At 36.8% G+C, this 24,618-nt stretch overlaps 1 long non-coding RNA gene across 1 annotated transcript; it reads left to right on the top strand.

The window, feature by feature from the left end:
• Positions 1–8,621: 8,621 nt before the first annotated feature.
• On the top strand, positions 8,622–23,914 carry LOC132040185 (uncharacterized). The gene is made up of 3 exons (XR_009410630.1): positions 8,622–8,718; positions 10,396–10,450; positions 23,438–23,914. It is a non-coding gene; the product is annotated as an uncharacterized LOC132040185 (long non-coding RNA).
• The last annotated feature ends 704 nt before the right edge of the window (positions 23,915–24,618 follow it).

The following is a 24,618-nucleotide window of genomic DNA, read 5'->3' as shown; positions in this document are numbered from 1 at the left end:
AAAGAAAATGGGAAACCGGTTAGTTTATAATTTTTTAACTTATCACAATTGTACAAAAAAAAAAGGGAATATACATCAAACATACACATGTATATCAAAACTGGCTCAATTATCACGATTATACTAAGAGAAAAGGCCATATACATCAAACATATACATGTATATCATCACAGTTTCTATAGGTCGAGGAAGCAAGGCAGCTGTGCCAAGGTTTATGTGTGAATGCCACAAGGCCTGTTGGCTGGTCTTTGGCAAATGAGGAGGAAGGGCAAGTCGTTTCCTCCGTATTCCCGATGCCGCACACGTTCCAAGGGGTTTCACGAACCCCAAGCAGGGCTGGTTACCGGGGAAGGCTAAGACTAGACCTCGCCCCCCAAATTACCTTGTCCCATACCAATTCTGCCATACAAACATAACCAGATCCCAGGATAAGTCGCTGCACAGCTTGCCAGATTCAACATACTATGTAATTCATGAAAACAAAACATGAATGAATCAAAGAATAGAAACCAAACCCACAGTCATAGGTGTGTTCATGGACTTGCAGCAGCAAAACATGACCATGCACACACCTATGAGAGAGGCCCAAAACAAAACATGAATGAATCAAAGAATGGAAACCAAATCCACAGTCATAGGGTGACACAACTGCAACTTATAAGTTTATAAATAGGGCAAGACAAAACAACATAGTTATAGAAAGAAAGGTGACATAGCTAACATATCAAATATGGAATGACCTGGGAAGATAAATTAAAGACACATGATCATGACAAGGGCACACAAGCTGTGACACTCAAAGGGGGAAAATCAGTACCAAACATACCACCATGAAGTACTAGAGCATCTTTGCCTCTCATCAATGAGAAGAGCATATAGAACCAAACAAGGACATGGCCATGGTAGGGGGGGGGGATAATGTACTATAAAGGACAAGTAAACAAAACCAGATAAGAGAAATTGAGCAAGCTAAATTTGCATCTTTGCCTAACCTTCTATCTTTGCCTTTTATTTTTCAAACTCATATGCACAATTATTATTCATTTGGTCAAAGCCAAAATCAGCCTTATTAGGTCAATGCTAACTCTAAGCTGGGGAGGTTGGGGGGGGGGGGGTCTCACTAAGCCTAGGGGGCAGAATCTAGGTGGTTTCCAGAATTCTTGGCAATGAACCTCACCCCCACAGACCACAGAAGTGCCATGAGACCTCTTATTTGAAGGAGAGGATTATATGAACAGTGGGCTCTGATTTTCTCTTCTCCTTTCCCTAAGGCCCCTTGAAAAGGTCTTTCTTAGGTCATGTGGCTTTGGTCCATTTCCAGCCTTCACCATGGTCACATGGAGGTTTGTATCTTTCAAAGTTACCTATCCTAGGACTGAATATAAAAAGGGTGTCAAATGCACATGCTCAAACCAAACAGACCTATCCATTTATACTAAGGTCCAAGCCAGTCCCTAGAGAAAACAAGGCAGGTTAAACTAATTCAAGTGATGGCAGGATCAGGTTCAATCAATACAGACTATTTCAGGCTCCCTTGTCTTCACAGCCTCATCCCCGATAGGTCTACATTCTTCATAAATTCAAGTTATGGATTAAGTCCCATCCCAACTAACACCAAAGGGTACACATGACCAAATTAATAGCAAAATAAGCATAACATTCTCACAAAGAGGGCCTAGGGAAGGCCTCACAAGCAATCAAGACTTTAGACAGAGTTATTGTTCCAGGTAAAAGAAAGTCTGATAGCATTTAGGACTTTTAAAGCACATATTTAAAAACTGGCAGCCTTTAAACCTTACCTCTTTTTTGTTACTCAAGCATATAATAGACAGTTTAACTAATCTGGATTACTTGTTAACAAATGAATGAACTTTTAAGGCCTTCATTAAGGAAAAGGGATTTCTAATGGGCAAGTTATATGGGCACTTAGTCAAAACAACCTTAAAATAATTTGACTCTTACCAATGACCTTTCAAATACTTAAACTTATCAGAAACTTTTCTCAAGGAACAAAAAGAAAGGAAAGAAAGCAAGAAATAGGTTTGTGGCATGATCATAGTTTTGGTAAACAAGGGGATTCAATCATTACATAGGAAATAGATTTCAATCAGTAAACCAAAAGGGGCAAATTCTCAGACACCGGTCATGGATAAACAAGCTAAGACAGGAAAAAAAAGATGGATGAAAGACATAGGATCACACACAGGAGCAAGTAGTAAGCAGCAAATTTGGCACCTAGTTCTCATGATGTGGACTCATACCACTACAATACACTTATCAGTCCCACTTCCTTGCACAAAACCAGTTTAAGCAATGAAACTCAAAACAAGCAAACTCCCAAGATAAAGAAAGACAGTTTCAGGAGACATGGTAAAAATCATACACACTTGGACTTTTCAAATATTGACAGCAGTTCATTTGACTCTAGGTGTATCTCTTCCCCTCTTTTAGATATGGCTAAGTTGTTCTAATCTACCTGAGACCCTTGTGTGTCCCGAGATCATGAGGAGAAGGTCAAAAAGATGAAAGAAAACAGTCTCAGGCTCCTAAAAGGGAAACAGGATAGGGTGGGCTCATCACCTCCACATCTCCTGTTCCTGAGTCTCCTTTCAGCAAAAAAGGATCCTGGGCTCCACTGATCACTATCTCCAGTTCATGCCCAGGCTAACCTTTTCCTCTCCTAAAATCCTTTCCCCCATCCTAATCTTCCAGTGACAACACTAAAGGTCACGGGCATGTTCAAAACAACCTAGCTCTACCACACTTCCACATTTGACTCATGAAGTTATGCCCAACCTTAAAGACTTTTGTTGCCAAGTTCAAACATGATGCACTACGAACAGACCCACCATAAACATATAGCAACAATAACAAGCTAGTGTTCCTAAGCAACTTCAAGCCAAAATTATAATCATGAAAGGATCTTTTCTCTTAACCACATTGCATTTTAAAAACACACCCATTTCCTTTTCGAGGAATTTTGAGGTCGTGGGTGAGTCTGTAGCGTGTTTTTATGTATATATTCATGTTTTGTTTGCGTCTGTAGGGCCTTGGATTGGTGTTGGAATTTTTGGGTGAAAACTGGTGCAAAAACCTGAGCTACTATCAAAATGGACCGCTGCAGCGGGTGAGGGACCGCTGTAGCGGGTCCATCATAGCGGGTATAGGCTCTCCATCTTGGGAGACAGGGATTAATGAGGTTCATCATAGCGGGAGGCTTCCCGCTATAGCGTGACCGCTGCAGCGATACATCGATCGTTGCAGTGGTCGACGCGAGGCAGAATCCATGTTTTATATTCTTTAATTCGTGAGATACAACTATGTTGGTGATTACATGATTTGAGTTACTTTTATTGATTGTTGGTTGTGTGGGCTTATCTTAATTCAGTGGGATGATTCTTGTTGATAATTTCTTATGGTTATGTGCTGTTATTCTTATCTGTCTATTCTATTGATTTCGTGATTTTATGCATGATACTAATCTTAATCGGCCTATGATATCTACCGGTACATAGTGTTTGTACTGATACTACCTTGCTGCATTCTTTTGAGTGCAGATTGTGATCCAGAGACGTCTACCAGACCTCATATTTAGCGTGAGGCTAGTTACCGACAGATTTGAGGGTGAGCTCCTATCCATGCCAGGCCGCCCGAAGATCTTTCTCATATTGGATGTCTATTTCATTTTAGACATTTACGTTTATTTCAGACCATTGTTCATTCTTAGATAGTTATGTTTTAGAGTCCTTATACGATGACTTTTGGATTTGGGGGTTGTAATAGTTAGACTTCCGCATTTGTTAATTATTTATAGCATGACTAGACGTTTGGATGATTATTAATTTGTTTATATTCTTGATATACGTCTAAAAATAGCTAGGTAATTGGTCATCGTTGGATGATTGGTTAAGGGGATTGGTTCGCCCACTAGGTGAATTAGTGTGGGTGCCACTCACGGCTATTTGGGTCGTGACAATAGTAAACATCAATGGACTTCTACATCCTTTGGACCAAATTTTCTAACATTTTTTTGGAAAATGAGCCTCAAAATTTTCAAGAACCTATGAATTCTTTGGAAGCTTAGTATTGGAATAATCAAATTGAATCCATATTGAACAACCATACGTGGGAATTGGTCGATCTTCCTCCCAATAATAAACTTTTGTGTTCTAAATGAATATTTAAAAGGAAGATAAAAGATGATGTACTATTGACAAGTATAAGGCCAGACGTGTTGTTAAAGGATTCATACAACGAGAAGGTCTTGACTATCTTGACACATACTAGCCGATAACAAGAATAACATCTATTCAGATGTTAACAACCTTGGCCTCCATGTATAGTCTTGAAATCCATCTATGGACGTTAAATGACCTTCTTAAATGGATATTTAGATGAAGAAATCTACATGGAACAACCCGAAGGGGTTATAGTTCTCACGAAAGAAAAGAAGGTATGTCGACTTGTTAATTCTCTTCATGGACTAAAACAAGTACCTAAACAATGGCATGATCAATGTTGACAAATGGATTCAAGATGTTTACATTAAGAACACTCCAAATCATGTAGTCATTGTTTGTTTATATGTTGATGATATGTTGATAATGATTAAAGACATTGCCAACATAAACGCTACTAAGCGTATTCTTGCTAGAAAATTTGCTATGAAAGACCTAGGAGTTGCCGACTTAATTTTAGGAATTAAGATCCTTAAGACTGTTCAAGGTCTAGCATTGTCTCAATCGCATTACATTGAAAGGTTACTTCACAAGTTCAAGTATTTAAACGGCAAAGACTCCAATTGACATAACCACTGCTCTTGAAAAGAACAGAGGTGAAAGTGAGACTCAATTAGACTATGATCGAGTATTGGGAATTTTGATTTACATCATGAACTGTATGCGATCAGATATTGCTTCTATTATAAGCAAACTAAGTTGGTACACGAGTAATCCCAATCAAACTCATTGGATGACAATGAAACGGGTTCTTGGATATTTGATACATACCAAAAACTTTACCTTGAATTATAATAAATATCCCGCAGTTATTGTAGGATACAATGATGCAAATTGGATCACCGGATCAACTGAATCTAAGTCCACAATTGGATAAATGTTTACCATTTGTGGAGGAGCAGTGTGTTGAAAATCATCCAAATAGACGTGTATCACTCGCTCTACAATGGAGTCTGAGTTCATAGCTCTAGACGAAGCCAGTGAATTTTGAAGAAGTTGAATGACTCCGGAATATCTGGGAAGATATTCCATTGTGGCCCAAACCGTTGGCACCAATATGCATGCCTTTCGATAGCCAAGCAGCAATAGGAATGGCAAGGGGCATTATGTATAACGGAAAATCTCGTCACATATGACGGAGACACAATACCGCTAGGGAACTACTCTAGTGGAGTTATTATTATTGACTATGTAAAGGCTAGAGATAACGTGTCAGATCCACTTATAAAAGGCCTAACTAGAGAGATAGTTGAAAGATCATCGAGGGGGATGAAATTAAGGCCTAGGACAAGTCATCATGGCGGTAATTCTACGTAGTAGATTGGAGATCCCAAGAGCTATGTCCAAAGAGGTCAAACAAAGTTATGAATGGCGGTTCAACATTGTCAAATAACTCAACCCATTCCTATGATGAAGACAATGTTCAAAAATAAAGATAAAGCGATAAGACTTTTAATGGTTTCTAAGTTTGGCAGATATGACCAAATGGTGTATCTATGGGATGAAACGTTTAGGAATCACCTATGTGAGTGCAAAGTGTTAGTCGCTTCATGGAAAATGATAAGTGAAGACCTGTTTTTCTCCGCACTCATAAATCAGGCGGTGTTCATGGATGAAACGAACACAATAGTGAGAACCAAAGAAAGCTAAGGGTTAATTGTGTGACTTATGTTGTCTAGGTATAAACCAAAGTTCGAAGGTTCAAAGAAATCAAATCTATCGATTGACCATGTATATCCGATATATGTTCACTACGGAAAGTTGAAAGGAAAAATTACTTATCCAGATGCAATTAATTTTTACTTGCAAATCACAAACTTGTTCATGCATTCCTTTACCATATAGCTATTCCCATTCATGTTGGGAATTTTGTTGGGTTTAAGTTAAGGTGAACGGGAAATATTTCTGAAAAGATGCAACTTAGCTGAAAAGTTGCAACTTTTGAGTTGCATGTTTTCACTTAACTCTACCCAATGGCCATATAAATCTAGTCAGTCCATTAGATTTTCCTTATGAAAATTATGATCATATTTTTTTTTTCTGCACTTTAAATATTTTCTGTGTGTGATTTCTGCCCTCTGTGCATTCGCCGTTCATCAGGGTTTAAGGTACCACCATGCTGGTGAGTTAATTTGTTCTATCATGGGAGGATATATTTCACAACCTTGGATATATTGAGGGGAATAATTTTCTTAAGGACACTCTATGAATTCAGTGGGCTCAAATTTATTTTCCTTTCTTTCCAGATTCTGTTTTAGATTGTGTCCTCTCTTTCCAGATTTTGTTTTAGATTATTTTTTGAATATAGATTGACAACAGACTTTCCATCTTAAATGCTTGAGTGCTTATAAAATGTGAAACTTAATAACTAACAAAGCAAGGAGGTGAGTATCGGAAGAACCAACCCTCGTAATCGCTTCAGTTTAGGATCAGTCAACGATGCTGCTAGGTACACATGGTTCCCGTACTCACTCTACACTTGCTGCACCTTTTGTGTGTATGTTTAGATCAGGGTTCGAGTAGAGGAAGAGATCCAGTTGATCGTTGAGCGTGCTTTGGAGTTTGGAGTGAGTAGCTAGTCAGTTCATGACATGGAGTGAGTAGAGGCATTCAAAGACCGGTCTCCATTCCTATCTTTATCATTTCAGACAGTATATCTAGTATTTTCAAACTTGTACTTCGGATTAGTTCGGATTAGTAGCTCGTGTACTTACGACTTCTAGGCTATGGGAGATGTATGAATTGGAATTACTTTATGTTATTATTATGAGACCTATTATGAGACTTATTAAGAGTTGTTTCTTTCTAGTTTCCACTCATTTATGTTGTAAAACTCAGTCATCATTTGAGATTTTGGGTCGTGACACTTCAACTTCAATATATATTTAAAAAAGCAACGAACCACTTAAAAATTATATAAATCTGTATATATTGCGGGATTGGATCTCCTCCGATCCAGCACCATTCAGTCCAATAACGTTCAATACATGATTTGCCATGTACAAGAAAGTAATCTGCGGCCTGGATTTATCTTAGCATGCATGGTTCCTTAATCCTCTCTTTTAATATAAAAAAGGTGTGAAATTATTCCTATGAATTTCAAAATATTGAATTTTTTTTTTTTTTTTTATTAAATAAATATTGAGTGCACGTAGTAGTTAAATAGTTGTTTATAATTGTGAGAAACTTATTCTACTCTAATTTCTCATAATTCTTCTCCCCCCCCCACAAAACCCCCCAGCAATTTCCAATAATTTGCCTTTTAATTTTCCTTAAAGAATTTCATAAACCACTAAAAATGTTATCTTTGTTCAAATATATAATAAAATAATGAAATTCATTACTCAATAAATTTGAATACTACTAAAGTTTTTTACAAAAAGAAAAGAAAGCCAACATCAAATCAGTACGTGAAGAGCTGACATTTTATGTTAAAGAACATTCAGTTTGATACAATTAAACAATAATTAAGAAATACAAAATAATGCTCTAAAAAGAATTAAAATCAAATTAGCACTCCTACCATTTCAAAGAAATCTGTTAAAGAGACTGTTAAAGTTTTAAAAAGAAATCTCTTTTCTTAGCAAAAGAGAAAAAAGCTGCTGAAGGTTGGTTTTGAACCTAGAACCACGTGACACGGAGACCTTCCCGTTGCTCTTCCTACCACTGAACCATCTGCTTGTTTCGTATGTGGGTTCAGACCGTAATAGTTATATAAAGTCACTGTAATTTCTAATGCAAATACAGGATCTACGCAAAAGCTACTGGGTTTGTCCGAACCCCCACGTTACACTGTAGCTCCGCCCCTGGGTGCAAGTCGCTCATATGGCAAGGTCTGAACAGGCGTGCTATGGGATGGTACTCTAAGTTATACTGGGCAAGAACACACAACTAATTAATGGGGAAGAATGCTATTGCTGTAGTGCTCATGAGAATGGTAATGTTTGGCTGTGTCTATTTCATTTGGCAGAAGAAGAATCTAAGAATATTTTAGAAGAAAGGAAGGAATGCTTATAATCACTACTAAAAAAAAGGGTTTTCGACCACACTTTTTGGTGGGAAAAAAATATCGACCACATGAGGTTGAAAGTTTCAATTTTTTTTTTTTTTTTTGGATTTCTCTCTCACCACACGGATCGATATTTAAATGTGAATGAAATTTCGACCACATGAGATTGAAACTTATTTTTGTACAAATAATAAATGAATAAAAAATCATTTTATAAAAAATTAAATTATATAAGTATAAAAAAATTAATTAAAAAAAAAAAAACATATTTCGACCGCATGCAGTCGAAAAACTTAAGTAAAAAATTTCATTATACTCCCCCAAAATCAGATCGTGTCTTTACTCTTCTAAAACCTAAAATACCAAAACTAGCTCCCATCCCCACCACACCCTCAAACGCAGCCGATGCCCCATCCCCAAAACTGTCTGTTCTCCGTTGCCGCCCTAGCTTGCTGTCCGCCGCCACTAAAGGTAAGTAATTTTTTTTCCATTTTTTTTCAATCTCATTTCTATCATTATTAGTTACATTACTTTGTAATTGTAGTTTAATTAGTAGATTACTTATATTTATTGTTAAAGATTGCTATATCTGGAGCAACTTCTAGCCCTGTTGCTCAGTACATACATGCTCCTTTCACTTTTGTCCACTCTGTTGACCCAAGAATCAAATTGTTATAAATTTTTGTCTTTTTCAGGTTTCCAATGTGAAAAGTTTTGAACTTTTTGATATTTAATTATTGGGAATCTTTTTTTTTCTTTTTTTTGGTTTTGTCTGAAGTGAACAATATGATTGAGTAATTGGTTTTCTTGTTTATCTATGTTCATGGGTTGTTTCTGTATGTTTTTTATGGTTCAGTAATTGGGATTTCTTGTTTATCTGTGTTCATTGTTTTTTTTCCTGGATTGTGTCGCATGGTTCAGTTATTTGGGTTTCTTGTTTAGCTATGCTAAAGACCAATAAAGGAAAATATTTCATTTTTGGTTCATCTGAGCAGTTTGTGAATAATGTTATACTGTACATGTTTTTAGTAGTGAATTATTATGTTACACTAGATTGAATCCTCCTTTTCTAATATACTGCTTTGGAAGTGTAGTAGTGATATTTGTATGTTGGATACTAATAGGAGTCTTTTGGTAAATCTCCCTGAGGGAAATTTTTTAGGAAGTTAAGGATTTGAATTTTTAGAGAAAAGCAATTGTAGTAGGTACTCTCTTAGCTTCTAGCTTGGATAGAAGTCGAAACTAAATGGTTTGGCTTTATTTAACAGAGAAGGATTTAATTTAAAAAATAAGAGAATATAGTTACAAGTTTAAAATGATTAATTACCTCCTTGTTTTAGCCATACACTGAACACAATATTGAGTAATAAAAAGAGTAGGCAAGTGGGAAAAATACAGAAGATTCGCATGTGCAATGAAACATTATTCCTTACTCTTACTAGATGAAAACTCTTTGCTTCAATTTTTTTAACACAGCTCTATTTGATTTATATAATATGGACTAATTAAAAAAGGATTCGCCTAATTAAAGTTAAGGAAAGAATTTCACATCGGATTCTTGCAGAGAGCAGCAAAGTTTGAATTTTACATTTAGCAGATTGCACCCTTATTTAATTGTGTATGAACTAATTAAATTTACATTTTGTTACAGGGGCCTAGATGTTATTGAGTGAAGAAGCCACCTAATTATTGCTAAATAATAATAATCTGATCCTCAACTAGGTAGTTTAAACTAATAAGAAAACAGGGTTTTTCGACCACACTTTTTGGTCGAAAAAAAATCGACCACATGAGGTCGAAAGTTTCAGAGCAGTTTGTGAATAATGTTATACTGTACATGTTTTTTCACTATGCTAAGTGCATTGATAGAAGGCCACCGGGTGTTATTAGTATCCGAATACTTAAGCTTCCTTTTGTATTACGAGTTATGATTGTTGTGTACTGTTTGATAACTTTATGGAATTATGAGTTATGATTGTTGTGCAAATATTAAGAGGTGATACATATGAACTAAAATTAAGAGGTGAGTACATTTCAGGAGCTAGCCTTCTATCAGGAGGATCAATGATTCGGTTTGCATAAACCAAAATGTTTATGAAACAGGGTTGGAAAAGAAAACTGAAACAGTTTCTCTTCTTTTTGGAATAGGTTGTCAATTGCCGGAATTAAGGTAGATTTGCTAGATAAGAAAGTAGCAACAGAGGTTAGATTATTTACTGCTTCCAGTTCATCAAAGCGTTTGAACTAGAAGAAAACTTTCCTTTGTGATAAGTATATAGTCATATAACTTAGTTGTTGGGAGCAAATGTGCAAATTAATTAATCTTCTCCTCCTCTCTTTTAATTTCTGCACTATTGTGTGTGTTACCTCTTAGTTATGTGTTTGGCTTAGTTTGATTCCTAATCTTGTGGCATGAGTAGTTTAATTGTTAGTTGCACGGTTCTTTTTAGTTTATATGTTAGTCCACTGTTGGCTTAATTAGCAATTGTGTGATTTGTTTGTTTAAGCAATTAGTTAAATCACGCTTTGCTTAGCCTAAATTAGCAGTTAATTACTTGTTAGGATGTTAGTAGCTAGACTAATGAGTTATCAATTGTAGCTAGACTAATGAGTTATCAACTCTTTTCTAGATTTAGTTTGATTAGTATAGTGGTTGGCTACTATTATGGTTCATGGTGTGGTTAGATGTCCTTGCGTTAAATTTCTGAATGATTTCTCCCCTTGGCTATTTGTGGCCTTTGTGAGTAATTGAAATGGTGCTTGGCTTGAATGTGAATTCTTCGTTGTTCTCTGGCATAAGGCCTTATATGCTATTTATGAGAAGTATTGAAGTGATCTGTGGTAGCACTGGCTTGTTCATGATTTATTAGTTTAATATACCAGTTTGTGCTTTTTGCTTAAAAGACAGTTAAATAGGTTGACTAAACTAATCACCTTTCATGTCATTTGTCTCTTCTTGAGCTAGAGTTGAAGGTCCTTTATACTTGTATATATATATATATATTTTTACTAATAACATATAAACTAAGTATGGTTTAACAAGTTCAAAATTTGTGCTTTTCTGATCTTTTTTGGTAATTATGATGGCGTTTTGAGAATTATGGTAATTATGGTTGGTGAGCCTTTTACTAATAACATATAAACTAAGTATGGTTTAACAAGTTCAAACTTTGTGCTATTTGTGTAGATAGATTCTCGTAGTTGTATGTACAATAGATCTTATGATGATCCATTAGGGATGAGGGAAGAATTTATAGCCGGTGTCTATGCTTTTGTTGAATAAGCAAAGACACTTGAGGATTTTACAGTTCATGGTGTGGTTAGGTGTCCTTGTGTTAAATGTGAATGTATGAATTATGAGACCCTAGAGAATTTTACGCTTCATCTGTACGAAAAAGGCTTTAAAAGTAATTATACAGTGTGGACTAGTCATGGAGAAACACACAACAATTTTGGTAGATCTCAGAACTTTGAAGTCAGTGAAAGCAGTAGGGGGTAGAACGTAATGTCCAAAATTCTAGAATGCACAACATGGTTCAGGATGCATATGGCATGCATTCGGATTTTGAATCTGGTGGCCATGTTGAAGAACCTCCCAATGAAGAGGCCAAACATTTTTATGTAAAGTTAAATCAAGCTAGCTGGCCCTTACATAATGGGAGTCCCCACTCTCAATTGTCTATCGCCGTTAGATTATTGAGTATCAAAGCAGATTACAATGTTTCCGAAGGGGCAATGGATTATGTAATTGACCTCATGCATGAATTAGTTGACCCGACTCTAGAGATACCTGATAATTACTATAAGGTAAAGACATTGGTACCCAAGTTGGGACTCTCGTCGGTCAGAATTGATTGTTGTGAAAATGGCTGCATGTTATACTATAAGGACGACATCGGTCTAGAATCTTGTAAGTTTTGTGGTAGTGATCGGTTTAAGAAGACTCACAGTGGGAAGAGAGTTGATGTTAAGGCGATGCATTACTTACCACTTATACCAAGGTTAAAGAGGTTGTATGCATCTAATAGTTACGCCTCCTCGTGTGAGATGGCACGGTGAAAATAGAAGGCCACCGGGTGTTATGTGTCATCTATCTGATGGTGAGGCTTGGCAGCATTTTGATAGAACCTATCCAGACTTTGCAGTTGAACCACGTAACGTTAGGTTGGGTTTATGTTTAGACGGATTCACTCCGCATTCTATTTCTGCTGCTCCGTATTCTTGCTGGCCCGTGTTCATAACCCCGTATAATCTTCCTCCTGAGATGTGTATTGAAAGTGAAAGAGAGGGGGGGGGGGGGGTGAATTGTAACTTTTTCGCTCAGATAGTCGACTAACTTCGAATACTAGTCGACTATAACGTAATGCAGTAATAAAAGTGCAGAAAATAAATGATACCAAATATTTTAAACTGGTTCAGGTTCAATGTGAATCCTAGTCCAGTCCCCTTGGGTTGCAAGGGTGTTCTCTGTAGCTCTTTGTAAATAGATTAGTACAATGGTTTGTTTGAATGAAGCTCCTACGTCTACACTCAAACACTTGTAATCTTTTTGATACAATGCCTCACAAACTATACTATATCTCTCCTTTTTTTTTTGTTTACACTATATCACTCAAGAATACAATATTTGTGAAAAGTAAAGCAGAAAGCTTGAGAGTATGAGACTAAGGTATATTTTTCTTCGTCTCTAGAGTCTTGAATATATAGTCTTTAAGTGACTAGCCGTTAGACACTTTTCCAGCAGAGATGTCAACCCAAGAGAATTGATCCTTGTAAATTAGGGATATTGAGGATCCTAATTTTCAAGAATAAAGCAAGAGCTCATTAATGTTGTAACATTTCTTTCCTTCTTTGTCATCACCCTTATTTAGTAGATACTTGTTTCCTTGTATGTTCTTGATGCATAATCAATGCTATACAACTGCTGCTTTCCTTATGCGCCGTTTTCCTTATTTGAATGGTACTTGTTTCCTTGTATGTGCCGATTTGATTTAATGCTTGAATTTCCACAATTGTGCTGATTTGATTTCTTGAGTAAACTTTGATCCTTGTTCCAAAAATAAGCAAGAGCTTATTTTCTTCGTGTACTGAAGTCCTTTCCTTATGGAGCCGACTTTGTCATGTACTCCTTTGCAGCCGACTGAACCCTTTTCGTGTATTGGGTTTTTCTGTCCACTGGGTTTGGTTGAACCTTTGAGTATAGTACCTACACAACAATTTGTCATTATTAAAATCATAACACTAACAATCTCCCCTTTTTTTTATGATGACAAAAAAAAAAAAAAAAAAAAAAAAAAAAAAAAAAAACTCAAATTGTAGTCAACTTCCCTGTTTTAGGTGGGTGAGTCTAATCCATGAATAATGCTCCGCCTGAGCAGTTGACTTCTCCCCCTGAATAGTTGACTCATCCAGACTTGCATGCTTGCTTTTTCTCCCCCTTTGGCATCAATCAAAACGAAAGACACACAGGAAAACCAAAAAGATAATATACAGACAATAGGATAATAAGGTTAGATCAGATGGCTGGATAGACCAGCACCAAGGAGTCCAAAAATGGCTGATCAGGCAGCCACAAAACAAAGTCTGAGCAGCCACAAAACGAAGTCTAGTTCTAGCAGGTCATAACACAAAAATAGAGTTAAGAGGGACTTATATCGAAAACCAAAAATTGTCTAATACTAGTAGGTTATAACACAACTAATCCTGCTCCCCCTCAGAGTGCTGCTCCTGCTGTTCCGCCTATTGCTGCTGTTTACTGAAAGGCCTTACGGAAGTATGCTAAGGTGTTAACCATAGCATCCTTCATGGTATCCAGAGTTGCAGTCAACTTAGCAGGAAGACCATCAACACTTCCTTGCAGTTTGGTAGCCAACTTACCTACTTCCCTTAAGCCACCATCAATCTTTATACGCACTCGAGCAACATCAGTACTTGCCTCCTTAGATACATCCCTGACTTTTTCCATTTGAAAGTGAGTGGACACAAGGAGATCCTTAAGGGAATCAAGTTTGTCATCAAGAGCTGAAGGTCTAGCAAGTATATCGTAAAAAATGATCAACAGGGGGGTTCGAGGAGGAAGGTTTGGATGGGAAAACAGGAGGACAGGCGCTCTCAGTTTCCTTATCCATATCCTTCTTTAGAACCCAAGCGTCATCCATACAAATATATCCCATACTAACAAATGCTCGAGAATTATAACATTGTTTGATAAAGATAGGAGGGTGGTCATCAAGATTAACATGATGGGCTTTTATAATGCGAGTAATAAGCATACCATAGGGCAAATTAGAGGATCAGAAGCAGATTCTAACATGTGGTTCATGACAAGTGAGGAGTATGAAGCTTACACTTTTAACCAGGCAGTAGGTAATTAGAGTATCACGCTGAGTAAGAGTAGACAACGAGCCTACACGAGGCATGATGGTGGAGGCAACAATATAAGCAAGTACACGAGTTTCAAAGGACAAATGTTTGGGGCCCAAATGAGGGGGCAAAGAACCAGTCGACTCAAGAGAAATAGACCTTTTGGCCTGTATATAGGAGACCTCAAAATCTGACTGCCATGAGTTATGAGGTAAAGCAGAAAAACCAGAGCTTTTGATATTAAACATCTCATCAAAGCCAGAGTTATCAAACAAAAGACGTGTGCCAAAAACAAGGGTTTCAAGTTCATTATCCTTAGTGACTCTAAGATTGGCATAAAATATACGAATATGGTGTTCATAAACTCGAGGAGGAGCATAGGAGAAAAGATTTACCCAACCTTGAAAGTCAAAAAATTGTTGAATATGACAATGCAATGAAGAAATAACATCAAAATCCACAATTCGACCATGAGCAAAAGATTTACCTTTAAGAGAGTGAAATAGGTCAGAATTTGGAGTGGACCAGAAGTTTCGATGGTCAAGAAAGGCGTTTTCATAGTCAAACTTAAATTTCTTGGAAGACTCACCACATTCTTCATCTGCATGGTCACATTTACTGGAGAAACGAAAGAATAATGTATTTGCAGAGTTGTGAGTAAAGGAATCAAAGCCATCACAGTCTATCTTAACAGGAGATGAGGGTTTGCCTTTATTCTTGTTTCTAGAGCTTTTGCGAGTGGAAATAGACGAGGGTTTCTGTGTTTTGGCCATGGTTTGAAGAAGAGAGAAAGGTGGTTGAGTGAAGAGGAATGGAAGAGAGGATGGTTTTAATGGAGATTTTGGGGATGGTGAAGAGTCATGGAAGAGGAAAGGTTTATGGGGAAGTGAGAGACGCGGAAGAATGAAGAGACGGTAGAAAAAGAGGGGAAAGGGTAATGATGAACTTTATGAGAAAGCGTGAAATGGGGGAAGGAGAAGAGGCGGTAATTAATGAACAATTCAGTGAAGGAAAATCAATCAATTTACCAAAAATAACACAGTTATATGGGCTTATCAATAATTCCTAAAGATTCTCTAAGCATGCAAAATCTTTCCTCAAGTAAGGGTTTTGTAAAAATATCAACTAGTTGATTTTCGGTGGAGACAAAATGTAATTCAATAGACCCCTGGACGACATGATCTCTAATAAAATGATGTTTAATATCTATATGCTTTGCTCTAGAATGATGCACAGGATTTTTAGATAGACATATGGCACTAGAATTATCACAGAAAATTTTAACAGGCTTAAATAACAGATCATAATCACTTAGTTGATGCACCATCCATAGAAGTTGAGCACAACATTACACAACAGAAATATATCAGCTTCAGTAGTAGAAAGAGAAACACATCCTTGTTTCTTGCTATGCCAAGAAATTAATGATTTTCCAAGTAGTTGACAGGAACCACTTGTGCTTTTTCTATCATCTTTATCACATGCAAAGTCAGCATCAGAGAATCCTTCTAGTTTGAAGGGATTAGTTTTGAGATACCATAATCCATAGGAAATTGTTCCAAATAAATATCTAATTATTCGTTTTACCGCACTGAGATGAGATTCCTTAGGAGGCGAAAATGAGCACATTTGCAAACACTAAACATGATGTCCGGTCAACTAGCAGTGAGATATAGTAAAGAGCCTATCATTCCTCTATATTTAGTCTCATCAACTGCTTTACCTGTATCATCTTTGTCAATCGAGCATGTGGGACTCATAGGAGTTTTTATAGCTTTAGCATCACTTAGACCAAATTTGTGAACAAGCTCCTTTGTATACTTACTTTGACAAATGAATATTCCTTTGTCGGATTGATGGATTTGAAGTCCCAAGAAAAATGTTAGTTCTCCCATCATACTCATTTCAAATTCACTTTGCATGAGGTCAGAAAATTCCTTACATAAAGAGGGGTTAGAACTTCCAAAAATAATATCATCCACATAGATTTGTGTAAGTAGATTTATAAAAGATCTAATGAAAAGAGTTGCATCAATCTTTTCTCTAGAGAACCCATGTTCTACTAAGAAAGTGCTTAGTCGATCATACCAGTCTATAGGACCATATAAAGCCTTACTTAGTTTGAACGCGCGTTATGGGAATTTAGGATTTTCAAAACCAGGTGGCTATTTTACAAAGACTTCTTCTTCAATAAATCCATTTAAGAAAGCACTTTTGACATCCATTTGAAATAGTTTAAAACCTTTAAAAGCAGCATAAGCAAGCAAAATTCGAATAGATTCTAACCGTGCAACAGGAGCGAATGTTTCATCATAGTCGACTCCTTCCTGTTGTGAGTAGCCTTGGGCAACCAGTCGTGCTTTGTTTCTCACAACTTCGCCTGCTTCATTTAACTTGTTTCTTAAAACCCATTTTGTTCCTATTACTGATTCTTTTTCAGGCCTAGGAACCACATTCCATACTTTATTCTTGTTAAACTGATCCAGTTCTTCTTTCATTGCCTTAATCCAATGATCATCCTTTAAAGCCTCATCTACTTTCTTTGGCTCGAGTTGAGATATAAGTGCCAAATTTGCATTATTTTTACAAGATGCTCAAGTCTTCATTCCTTCATTTATTTCTCCAATGACAAACTTTTTAGGATAATCAGGCTCACTCCTCCATTCGTTTGGAACAGGTCCAATTGTAAGATTAATCGACTCATCAGCAGAGGTAGTTTCTCTTAATGAGAGATTCTGATCAGTTGAAGGAGTAGTCATAGTGACTGAAGGTTGGCAAACATCTTCATCTGCAAATCTTTCTTTCTCGACCAAATGGTTAGTATCATCAAAAATAACATGAACTAATTCTTCAATAGATTTAGTGCGTTTATTGAAAATTCTATAGGATCTGCTATTATTTGAGTAGCCAACAAAAATACCTTCATCACTTCTAGGATCAAACTTACCAATGTTGTTTTTCCCATTATTGTGCACAAAACATTTGCACCCAAATGAGTGAAAATAACTAATATTGGGTTTCTTACCATTCCATAGCTCATAAGGGGTTTTCTTTAGAATAGGTCGAATCAGACACCTGTTCAATACATGACATGCTGTGCTTACAGCTTCTGCCCAAAAGTGATGTGGCAGATTGTGTTCTAAAATCATTGTTCTAGCCATGTCTTGTAAGGTTCTGTTCTTTCTTTCAACGACACCATTTTGCTGAGGAGATCTTGGTGAGGAAAAATTATGAGCATAACCTTGTTCATTTCAAAAATCCTCAAAGGCCTTGTTTTCAAATTCTCTTCCATGATCACTTCTTATGGAAGTAATGTAGTATCCTTTGTCACGCTGAACTTTCTCACAGAAAAACTTAAAATTCTTTAGAGTATCATCCTTATGAGCAAGAAATATAACCCAAGTAAAACGAGAGAAATCATCAACGATAACGAAAGCATACCTTTTTCCTCCAATGCTAGCAGTTCTAGTAGGACCAACAAGGTCCATATGTAGAAGCTGCAATGGTTTAGAAGTGGATACAATATCTTTGGAATTAAAAGAACTTCTTGTTTGCTTACCTTTCTGACAAGCATCACATATATGATCTTTTGAATAGTTTATTTTAGGCAGGCCTAAGACCAAATCGTGTTTGGCTAATTTTTCAATTAGCCGCATGCTAGCATGTCCAAGTCTCTTGTGCCAAACCCAAGGATCTTCTCCCATTGAAGCCAAACAAATGTGTCCAGCTGGACTTTTAACAGAGTCAAGCACATACACATTTTTTGTTCTGCTGCCAGGAAGAATTTCTTTTCCAGTTTTGTCTTCTATGATACAGCCAGTCTTTTTGAATCTTACCTCTAAATCAGAATCACATAGCTGACTGATACTTAAGAGGTTATATTTGAGTCCTTCAACAAGATAAACGTTAGTGATATCACAAGAGTTATTAAACGAAATAGTTCTTGTACCAATTACTGTTCCTGTTGAGTTGTCACCAAAAGTAACTAATCCTCCATCAAAGTCTGCGACTGATTTGAACAAGCTTTTATCGCCTGTCATGTGACTGGAACACGCACTATCTTGATACCATTTCCCTTTTGATTTCTGCTTGTGGTGCTCCTGCAAAACAAGGTAGTTACTTTCTTTTAGGTACCCAAGCTTCCTTGGGTCCTCGAGAGTTAGTGCTTTGATGATTGGTCTTGGGCTTCCATATCTAACCTAGAGAAGGTGTGTAGCGAAATCTACATTGAAGATATTTATGACCCATTTTTCCACAGCAAAAACATTTTTGAAAAGAGTGTTTTTTCAAAAAATGAGTAGTTGATTTATGAATATTTCTTGGAGACTTCCTTTCAGTTGTTTGAAAGCTTTTATTAGACTGATCTGTCTCCTCATAATTGGTCGACACACCCTTAGATTTTTCAGAGGTATTACTATTACTGATAGGTCTTTTCCCAGTCGACTTATTGTTACGAGTCGACTGGTTAGATCTAACTGAGCTATGACTGGTGGACTTACGTAACCCATTAAGCTGCAATTTCAAGTCCTCAACTTCTTCTTGAAGAAGATCCCTTTCTATTTCAACTACTTCTAGTTTAAGTTCCCAGTCCCTTCTTTCTCTCTTAAGTTTCTTATATTCATTAAACACTCTATTTAAATCCTCAAGTGTTTGATCAAGCAATTCTTGAGTTTCACTACAGTTAGAACGCATGATAAGGTCTTACCTCGCTAGTTTCGCCAATTTCCATGAAGCAAATGTTCTCCATTCCTTCTTCATCATCTTCAGAGGCTTCATCTTCACTCCAACTGCTGAATGCTCTTTGTTTTTGATAGTTTTTCGATGGTTTCCTTTTTACCTCAGGGCATTCAGATGCAATGTGACCATATTTTCCACATTCGTAGCATTTTCCATCATTTCTTTGAACATCGGAAGTTTTACCTTTTCTGAAATTTGAACTTCCTTTTCTATTGTTTCTAGATCTTCTCATGGCTTTAATCACATGGCTAGAAATCATGGCCACTTCTTCTTCTTTAAACTCATCATCAGATTCTTCAGCCTGAGATTTAAAGGCAACTATTTTCTTCTTTTCATCCTTCTGATATCTTCGAATATAGTTCTTTTCAAAAGCCATCAGATTTTCTCTTAGTTTGTCATAGGTAAAATTGTCCAGGTTTCCATATTCCAAAACAATCGCCTTGGTTTCCCAAGTCCTCGATAGACTTCTGACAAGTTTTCTCACCTGTTGAGAATTGGCATAGGTCACTCCAAGAGATTTAAGTTCACCAATGATCTTGTTGAATCTAGTGAACATTGATTCTATGTTCTCATCATCCTTCATGCTAAAAGCTTCATAATCATACCTTAGTGCATCAATTTTGGTTTCCCTCACTTTTGATGTTCCTTCATATGTGACTTCAAGTTTATCCCACATTTCTTTTACAATCTCACAGTTGGATATTTTAGCATACTCTTCTCCGCTGACTGCACAGTACAACAAAGCTATTGATCTAGCATTTGTTGATAGAGTCTCCTGTTGTTCTTTAGTCACATCATGTGACTCCAGATTAATTTTTGTGTTTGTATCCTTTGTATCCACATTTGGGATAGGCTTAGGTCCTTTTTTGATCACGATCCATGCTTGATAGTCTATTGATTGCACAAAGATCTTGAACCTTTCTTTCCAATGACAGTAGTGTTCACCATTGAAATAGGGTGGTCTTGTTGTGGAGTGCCTATCTTGTAAGATTGCTCCAAGAATTTGATATGCAGCCATTTGATCTTATCTCACTTGTTGTTAAGCAACGAAGTGTGAGACCTGGCTCCGATACCAATTGAAAGTGCAAGAAGGGGGGGGGGGGGGTGAAATGTAACTTTTTCGCTCAGATAGTCAACTAACTTCGAATACTAGTCGACTATAACGTAATGCAGTAATAAAAGTGCAGGAAATAAATGACACCAAATATTTTATACTAGTTTAGATTCAATGTGAATCTTAGTTTAGTCCCCTTGGGTTGCAAGGGTGTTCTCTGCAGCTCTTTGTAAATGGATTAGTACAATGGTTTGTTTGAATGGAGCTCCTACGTCTATACTCAAACACTTGTAATCTTTTTGATACAATGCCTCACAAACTATATTATATCTCTCCTTTCTTTTTTTTTTTTTTTATATCACTCAAGAATACAATGTTTGTGAAAAGTAAAGCAGAGAGCTTGAGAGTATGAGACCAAGATATATTTTTCTTCGTCTCTAGAGTCTTGAATATATAGTCTTCAAGTGACTAGCCGTTAGACACTTTTCCAGCAGAGATGTCAACCCAAGAGAATTGATCCTTGTAAATTAGGGATATTGAGGATCCTAATTTTCAAGAATAAAGCAAGAGCTCATTAATGTTGTAACGTTTCTTTCCTTCTTTGTCATCACCCTTATTTAGTAGATACTTGTTTCCTTGTACATTCTTGATGCATAATCAACGCTATACAACTGCTGCTTTCCTTATGCGCCATTTTCCTTATTTGAATGGTACTTGTTTCCTTGTAGATGCCGATTTGATTTAATGCTTGAATTTCCACAATTGTGCTGATTTGATTTCTTGAGTAAACTTTGATCCTTGTTCCAAAAATAAGCAAGAGCTTATTTTCTTCGTGCCTGGAAGTCCTTTCCTTATGGAGCCGACTTTGTCATGTACTCCTTTGCAGCCGACTGAACCCTTTTTGTGTATTGGGCTTTTCTGTCCACTGGGTTTGGTTGAACCTTTGAGTATAGTACCTACTTAACAATTTGTCATCATTAAAATCATAACACTAACATGTATGACTGGTCCATATATATATATATATATATATATATATATATATATATATATATATATATATATATATATATATATTCTTTAATTGCATTATTCCTGCCCCCCGTAATCCAAAAGTTTTGATTGATGTGTATTTACAACCACTAGTTGATGAACTGAAACAGTTGTGGGCTGTAGGGGTTGAGACATATGACACTTAGAGCAAGCAGAATTTTAATTTGAGGGTCGTTTTAATGTGGACTATTAATGATTTTCCTGCGTACGGGATGTTGTCTGGGTGGATGACAGTCGGAAAGTTAGCATGTCCTCACTGCATGGAGAATACTAAGCCCTTCACTTTAAAAAACGGCAAAAAGAATTCATGGTTTGATTGTTACCGTCGGTTCTTGCTGATGGATCATCCCTTTAGGAGAATGAAAAATGCATTTAAGAAGAATACAATTGAACAAGACTGTCCACCTCCAATACTGTCTGGTGAGGATATCTAGGAGAGAGTTCAAAACCTCCCAAAGGTTACTGAAGAAGAACCGTATAGGTTAGAAGGGTATAGGATTTACCATAGCTGGACAAAACAGAGCATATTTTGGGAGTTTCCATATTGGAAGGATAATCTTCTTCAACATAATCTTGATGTCATGCACATTGAAAAAAATTACTTTGATAATTTTTTTAACACAGTGGTGGATGTGAAGGACAAGAACAAAGATAATGTTAAGGCTAGAATGGACTTGCCTGAGTATTGTCGACGAAAACAGTTAGAGTTGCAGCCGAAACAAACAAGTTCTTCAAGCCTAAGGCTAGCTATTCTTTCACAACCGAGAAGAAGCGTAAGAGTTGTGAGTGGGTCCGAGACTTGAAGATGCTAGATGGGCATGCATCAAATTTTGGAACACGTGTTGATATGGACCAAGGGAGGATGGATGGGATGAAAAGTCGTGAATATCACGTTTTCATGGAAACTTTACTCCCAATTGCATTTAGTAGCTTGCTTGAACGAATCTAGAAACCTATGACAGAAATTAGTTTGCTCTTCAAAGACTTGTATTCCAAAGACGTTGAGGGAAGATAACCTTTCTTGGATGGATTATAATATTCCTGTTATCACAAAAAAGTTGGAGAAGATTCTTCCTCTGGGATTCTTTGATGTGATCGAACATGTTGCAGTTCATCTTGTATACGAAGCCCGACTCGGAGGCCCAGTTCAATTTAGGTGGATGTATCCTTTCGAGAGGTAATGACTAACTTTTTAATCATTTTTCTTAAAACGAAATTCATACATAACACAATATAAATGCAGGAACCCTTAGGATTCCCGCCAGAGATCAGTCTCCACTCCCGTACCTCTCACCACGTGTCTCCATTTCTACATTATGGGAAAGTCAATGGGTTGGCATGGGGTCAGCCGACTAGTCATGTCACAGTGCACCTATTTTTTTGGCCTCAGGGCCAAACAGAACCACAGGGTCGATCTCAGTCCCCTGGCACACCTCGCACTATCTCACATGGCCTTCCTGATTATTATCATATATCACAGCGAGCGAATATGAGCGGTACTTCGACAGCTACTCCCAGCCCGATAGCGTCACAGCCAACGACCTCATATAACCCAAATGTTGTGATGTTGGGGCCTCAAGAAAGTAGCTCTGATTCTGACGACGAATCTCCCTGACTAGGAGATCTTGAGACAGTTGATGGGTATGGTATTCTCATAATCAAGCCAGTTGGATACGGGTAAGTATATTGAATTTTCATAAATTATTTAATTTATTCTAAAACATCTAAGGTAATATTTAAATTAATTATTTGGTTTTGATGCAGCTTCTATCTGGGAAAAGCAACTAAATGGGTTTCACAGTCAGTCAAATCACTCTATAGAGGCGCCATTTCGTCTTGGGGCAAGGTGCCAGTGGGTTTGAAGAAGCAGATGTTTATAGAGTGCAGGGTATTTATTATTTGTAGTAAAATAATATAAATATATGTTGATTGTTTATGTAATTTTCCATATATATTAATGAAAACATTTTAATTTCGTTGCAGACAAAGTCTTTTTGGAAGCCGGAACATGAGTCATTAGTAGCGCAGAATTTCGAGAAAAAGGCGGGGACTATACTTAAGCATGAGTTGCATAGAGCCCGTGAAAAAGTCCTGAAGCCTAAGTAGATCCATGATGATAACTGGAAGAAACTGCTGCACTTCTGGGCGACTGATTCGATGTTTTTGAAGCAAAGTGAAAATGGGAAGAAGACCACGGCCTCAGATAAGGGTGGATTTCGACACACTAGTGGGGTCACCAGCCATGAAGTCGTTAGGATGAAGCTGGTATGTGACCCTATTTAGCTTTGACTGTCTATTATGCAATTTAATATTTCTATTGCTTTGGTTACGTTACTAGCAATAATCCAATCAAATTCTTCTTGATTGTACTCATCTTGAATTTCAAGTACCGGCAACATTGTATCATTAATTTTAGTGAAAGAAGAATGAAGAAATGAATAGGATTCTTGTGAAGTGAAATTAACACTGATGCAAAGGACAGGGCGTTAATTGATAGGGTGAAATTTTTTTCGACCTCATTTCAACTACACAAGGTCGAAAAAAAATGTTCTACCTAAATTAAGAAAATACAATTTTCGATCTTGTGTGGTCGCAAAATCTATTTTTACTTAAATATTATTTAACGTTTTCGACCACATGTGGTCGAAATAGGAAAGAATATACATTAAAAAATATTTATTTCACATAATTAGGAAGATTAAATTTCACATGCTTTTATCAAAAAGTTTACCTTTTAAATTGAACCAATAAAATGGAATAGCATTAAGAAAACAGAGAAAATATAAAATGAATGTTGCACTCCACCAATGTTTTCTTGTTCACAACTTCATAATGCCTTGAGTTAAGGAAAAATCACATGGTTCGATTAATTTGTCAAGAAGATAATATTTCTATCTCCTGATCCTTTTAGCTGTTTAGGTGCTTCATGACATCTTGGTTAACCTTGATTTGTTTGCCTTTATTTAACTGGACAGAATATAATTAGATTCAGTCGCACCCCTATTATGAACATCATTCAGTTGTTTTATAGTTTATCCCCTTTGTGACGTGTGAAGCATGAATTTTCTTATTTATTTCTGTAACACCTCGGACTTTTAACTTAGGCTTTGACCATGATTCTAAACACAGAAAATCAGACAGAAGTGTTGCAGCTGGAAACTGGA

Source organism: Lycium ferocissimum, chromosome 12, assembly GCF_029784015.1.
Source record: "Lycium ferocissimum isolate CSIRO_LF1 chromosome 12, AGI_CSIRO_Lferr_CH_V1, whole genome shotgun sequence".
Lineage (NCBI taxonomy): Eukaryota > Viridiplantae > Streptophyta > Magnoliopsida > Solanales > Solanaceae > Lycium > Lycium ferocissimum.
Note: the sequence above shows the minus strand (reverse complement) of the source record. Positions and strands in the feature narration are given on the sequence as shown.